Raw genomic sequence first — 5,804 nt, forward strand, 5'->3', positions numbered from 1 at the left:
AGAGTCATGGATGAGCCTCTAGAGATTGTTAATGAATATATGTATTTAGGACAGACAATAAGTGTTTCCCCAGGACACGAGACCGAAATTAAAAGAAGGATAAGCATGGGATGGAGAACATTTGGAAATCAATTTGAGATTATGATAAGTAAGATGACATTTTCTCTAAAATGAAAAGTCTTTAATGAGATGGTCCTGCCAGTATTAACTTATGCATGCATCAGAAACTTTGACCCCTACTAAACTTTAAAAGATAAACTAGTTACAACTCAAAAGAGCTATGGAGAAAATAATGATGAGAATAACACCAATGGACAGAAAATGAGTAATATGGACATAAGAGTAAACTAAAGTAGAGGATATTCTAAAATGTAAGAAAAAGAAATGAACATGGCCAGGACATATAATGAGAATGACAGAGAATAGATGGACATTAAAAATAACAGAATGGTTCCCTAACGATTGTAAAAGAAGCAGGGAAAGGAAGAGAAGACGATGGACTGACGAACAAAGTAAGTTCGCGGGGGATGACCGCCACTTTAAGGTCATAAACAGACGCAAGTGGAAGGACATGTCTGAGGCCTTTGTTATGCAGTGGACTAGTAACGGCTGGTGATGATGATGATGATGATCTTTATTACATATGATATATGATAATTGAAATAATGAAACGAGAAAGTGCATTACCCGTTCGTTAAGTAAACGAACTTAAACAAATAGTATCTATAAATATGTACATATACCCATGATAAACGTATGCAAGTAAACACACGAACACACATACAAACGCGTATATCATTCATAAGCAGAAAAATATGTCGAAGCATAAATACGCAAAGCCTAAATTTTTCGAAGGATAAAAAAAAAAAAAACATTTTATCAAATAGGCATAAAAAAAATCACACAATAAAAAAAAAGCATCACAGCTGTCAAGATCAAGGTAATCATAAATATCACAGTCACGTGACCTAGATTGCAAAAGTAGGTCATATCGAGTTCCGTCGGGACATTGCGAGTTCAGGAACGCTTAGAGAGAGAGAGAGAGAGAGAGAGAGAGAGAGAGAGAGAGAGAGAGAGAGAGAGGCCCTCCCGTATTTAAATGGTACAATCGGCCACGCTGTTCTATCTCATTTCTTGTCTTGTTTTTTCTAAAGTTTTTTTATAGTTTATATGTAAAAGATCTAGTTAAATGTTACTGTTCTTAACATATCTTATATTGATTGCTTATTACTTCTCTAGTAGTTTGTTTATTTCCATGATTCCTTTCCTCACTGGGCTATTTTTCCCTCATGGAACACTTGGACTTCTAGCATCTTGCTTTTCCAACTAGGGTTGTAGCTTAGCTGGCAATAATAATAATAATAATAATAATAATAATTGTTTTTACCTAAAGAGACAGTTACGTGTTTTTCTCTTCACCTCTCTTTTTCTCTCCGCCTTAGCTGCGACCCGCAACGGTCGATTTACAACCAGGTACTTGATTCAGTAGATAGGTGAAGAGATATATAATTAATTTAAGGATGGTACCTAACTGCTCAGAGAGAGAGAATTACAAGGAGTTACAAGGATTTTGGATGTCTCAAAGAGTTTTTAATCCATCCGCGGAGACTGTATTTGCTCTTTGGAAGAACTTTTTAGTTTAAGCATTTAGAGTGTTCTTATGATCTTGTCTTAACTTATTCTTGAACTCGTTTACTGTGTTACTGTTTACGACATCCGCTGGAAGTCTATTCCAAGTATTTGTTATTTTGTATGATAAGAAATTGCCACATTGAGTGGAGTTGTATCTTTTTCAATTCCAGAGAGAGAGAGAGAGAGAGAGAGAGAGAGAGAGAGAGAGAGACCTGCGTCACTAATCCTGCCCAGACTTTAAAAATCCAACAAGACTTTCTCTATATATCTTTTTTTCAATATAATAAATCGTTAAACAAATCCTTCTTGATTAAATCTAATAAACTTGACAGTTTATGAGCTCATATGTCTTCTTATTCTTCTTCTTCTTCCTCTCTTTACTTTTTATTTTGAACCGTATCCTTTTTCCTTTCATTGGAACTTATTTTTCACATAAATCCACAGATTCACAGATCTATTAGGGATAAATATATCCTTTAGATCCATATTATCATATCCCAAAAAAACAAAGAAGTTTGCATGTTCTAGAAATTTTCCGAAATAAATTTTACTCTAAATACGAAAGCCAGAAAACTCAATGTTTCCACATAATATTATTATCATTATTATTATTATTATTATTATTATTATAACAAGCTAGGCTATAACCCTAATTGGAAAAGCAAGATACTTTAAGCCCAAGGGCTCCAACAGAGAAAAATAGTCCAGTGAGGAAAGGAAACAAGGAAATAAATAAACTACCAGAGTAAAATAAACAATCAAACAAGATATTTCAAGAACTGTAACATCAAATTAAATCGTTAATATATAAACTATAAAAGGAAAAGTAGAGTAGAAATTTATAATATTAATAAAAGAAAAATACTAAATGGTGATATTTTCACATCTAATTGATGTTACAACTGTAAATTCTGATAATGATAAATTACATATTGAAACCCGTTATAAAAATGAAGATTTAATTATTATAAAACTAGAGGGGCACTCAGTAGAGAGCGGACCCCCGCCGCGTCAGCTTTTTTCTCGACCTTTTTCTCGACTTTGACCTGGACCTTTGACCTTAACATGTATTAATTGGCGTGGATTTTCATAAACTTAAATATGAACCAAGTTTGAAGTCTCTGTGACAATGATGTCCAAACTTGTGGCTAATTACGTGAATTGGACATCTTGCTTGACCGTGACCTTGACCTATGACCTTCCAAAATGTAATCAGTTCCAGCTTTTTACATAACAGTTAATAACTGCAAGTTTCATTACTCTACGATTAAAATTGTGGCCTGGAAGCTGTTCACAAACAAACACACACACAAACAGGGGGTAAAACATAACCTCCTTCCAACTTCGGTTGGAAAAGATAATTACTCTAATTGCACTAAACCCCAAGATGTTTTAATGTTGCTCAATTAATTAGAGAAATCATCTATTTTGTATAAAATTAGAGACAAATAAACATTAATTTTCAAATGTTGTGTTTCTGTTACAACAGGATCCTCCCCTACAATTACCGCCATTATAAGAAAACCTTTCTCTATCTTTAAGTAATTATCAAAGGTGGTTATTTACACGAGTAATTAAATTCTATTACCATTAATACTGCAACACGAATCACAATAAGACAAAACTCTCTCTCTCTCTCTCTCTCTCTCTCTCTCTCTCTCTCCCTGATTCGTTAGATATATCTGTTGAATTGTCGATAGTACTTTAGCCTTAATGTGGAGATAAGTCACGGCTTTCATTCGTAGAAATTCAACTGAATTATTAATAGCCATAAACAGAACTAGAAGTTCAGGTGCGAGCACACGCATACACACACACACATATATATATATATATATATATAAACATATGTGTATCATATATACAACATATAAGTACATACATATAATTACACGTTCACATGTGTGTAAATGTGTCCAATATATATATATATATATATATATACATATATATATTATATATATACATAATTATATATACACATGTGTATATATACATATATATAAATATATATATATATATATATATGTGTGTGTATATATATATATATATATATCTTCATATATATATATATACATATATATTATATATATACATAATTATATATACACATGTGTATATATACATATATATAAATATATATATATATATATATATGTATGTATATATATATATATATATATATATCTTCATATATATATATATATATACATATATATATTTATATATATGTATATATACACATGTGTATATATAATTATGTATATATATAATATATATGTATATATATATATATGAAGATATATATATATATATATATATATATACATACATATAAGTAAGTAAATAACATTTCTTGTTTCTTCAACTTCCATAACTGCACTTCTTAAACTATTACGGTAAAACAGAAATCGACATCAAATAACAAACCTACTACAGAGACCTGTACTGTACAATAATAGCAACAAAAAATGGTATTGACACTGTTGGCATAGATACGCACACGGCGTGACTTCTACACACACGCTCGCGCGCGCACATACACACACACACACACGCTCAAACAGCATGGCTCCAAGAAGAATTGTATGCTAATCTGCTACTTTAATACTACGGTTATCGGTAATCAAATTTGGATTTCAATTATTAAAGATACTGTTTTTAATTCTAATCTGGGTCATATGGCCTGGTGTTGGGACCGAAGAGGCCATTCACCGCTAGTTCAAAAGGTAATGGCTGTTATATTATGTAGTTATGGTGCTTAGTTCAAATAAAAAAAGAAAAAAAAAGAAGAGTAATCCATAATAATCAAAGTCAACTACACTGTTAAAACCCGCAATTTTAATCGGAAATTCTCCATAAAAATAATATACTCTTCTGGATCGTATTTCGGTAAAATACAGGTGACCGTAATTTTTACCCTACTTTGTTATTATCTTTTACGGGTTTGTGACCGTAATATGACTCCTTTACGTCAATACATCCGTTTTTAAAACGGTAAATGCCTGGCAACATTTATTCCAGAATTTCTATAATTTTTTTACGGCAATTTTTTTAATTGTAAAATACGTCAGCTTTCCAAAACAAAATTCCATAATCAGATTGGAAACCAGATATTGTAAGGGTTCCCGAATACTCAAAACATAATCATAAAACTAAAATGTCGTCAACACTGTTTACCATGAAAGAGGAATTATCGACTATTGATCGATCTACGATAATATATCCAAGGACATTCCAAATTCTGTTTTGAAATGCCAGAGAGAGAGAGAGAGAGAGAGAGAGAGAGAGAGAGATTCATTTTCAGTATGAATGGGGTTAGATTTGTGAGCAATATCTCACAATTCCACAACTATCACTAAGATCTGCTTTGCAGTGGACTATTTGAATCAACAATAACCGTAAACTTATTATTATTATTATTATCATTATTATTATTATTATTATTATAACTATTATTATAATTATTACTATTATCACTGTGATTATTATCATTAATATAATAATAATAATAATAATAATAATAATAATAATAGACTATTTGCAACATGAATTACCAATAACAGGAAACTTATTATTATTATTATTATTAATAATAATATAATCATCATAATTATTTTCACTATGATTATTATCATTAATATCACAATAATAATAATAATAATAATGTATGCACGATCCTAAGATTTTCAGTTATCTAATAACACGGTCCAATGCCATACCAAATAAAATATATATATAAATCAAACCTCTTTCACAAGAAATATACAGAATGCTTTTCACATTCATAAAAAAGAATACTTTCATCAATAATCCTACCTGACGGTCAACTTGGGAAATCGTCAGCAAGCAACACAGCGTCCAAAGCGAATGTTTGTCTCAGCAAAACTAAACGTCGAGACCTCAGTACTACTGGAGGAGGCCGGCAACACGTCCTTCCCGGCTTGTAGTCACACGTGAACTGTCCTGGATAGATCATAGAGTTTCAACATGAACATGTGGCCATTACCTCAATCGCTGCTGCTTTTTACCTTAGATTACCCTAAAAGTGTCCCAATTTCCTTAAATATTTATGGTAAAACCAAAATTATCTTAAAAATTACCTCGAAACCATGCAAATTACCTCAAACTCAAACTTAGGGAATTACCTTAAAAGTTTAAGGTAGTGGCGT

At 31.3% G+C, this 5,804-nt stretch overlaps 1 protein-coding gene across 1 annotated transcript in view; it reads right to left on the bottom strand.

Annotated features, from left to right (window-relative positions):
- Positions 1-5,586, bottom strand: part of LOC137641449 (MAM and LDL-receptor class A domain-containing protein 1-like) — a 287,760-nt gene extending 282,174 nt beyond the window's left edge. Inside the window, exon 1 of the mRNA XM_068373993.1 lies at positions 5,452-5,586. The gene's annotated coding sequence lies outside the window, so the exon portion shown is untranslated. The remainder of the gene's footprint in view (positions 1-5,451) is intronic.
- Positions 5,587-5,804: the final 218 nt, after the last annotated feature.

Source organism: Palaemon carinicauda, chromosome 5 (genome assembly GCF_036898095.1).
Source record: "Palaemon carinicauda isolate YSFRI2023 chromosome 5, ASM3689809v2, whole genome shotgun sequence".
In the NCBI taxonomy this organism is placed as follows: Eukaryota; Metazoa; Arthropoda; class Malacostraca; order Decapoda; family Palaemonidae; genus Palaemon; species Palaemon carinicauda.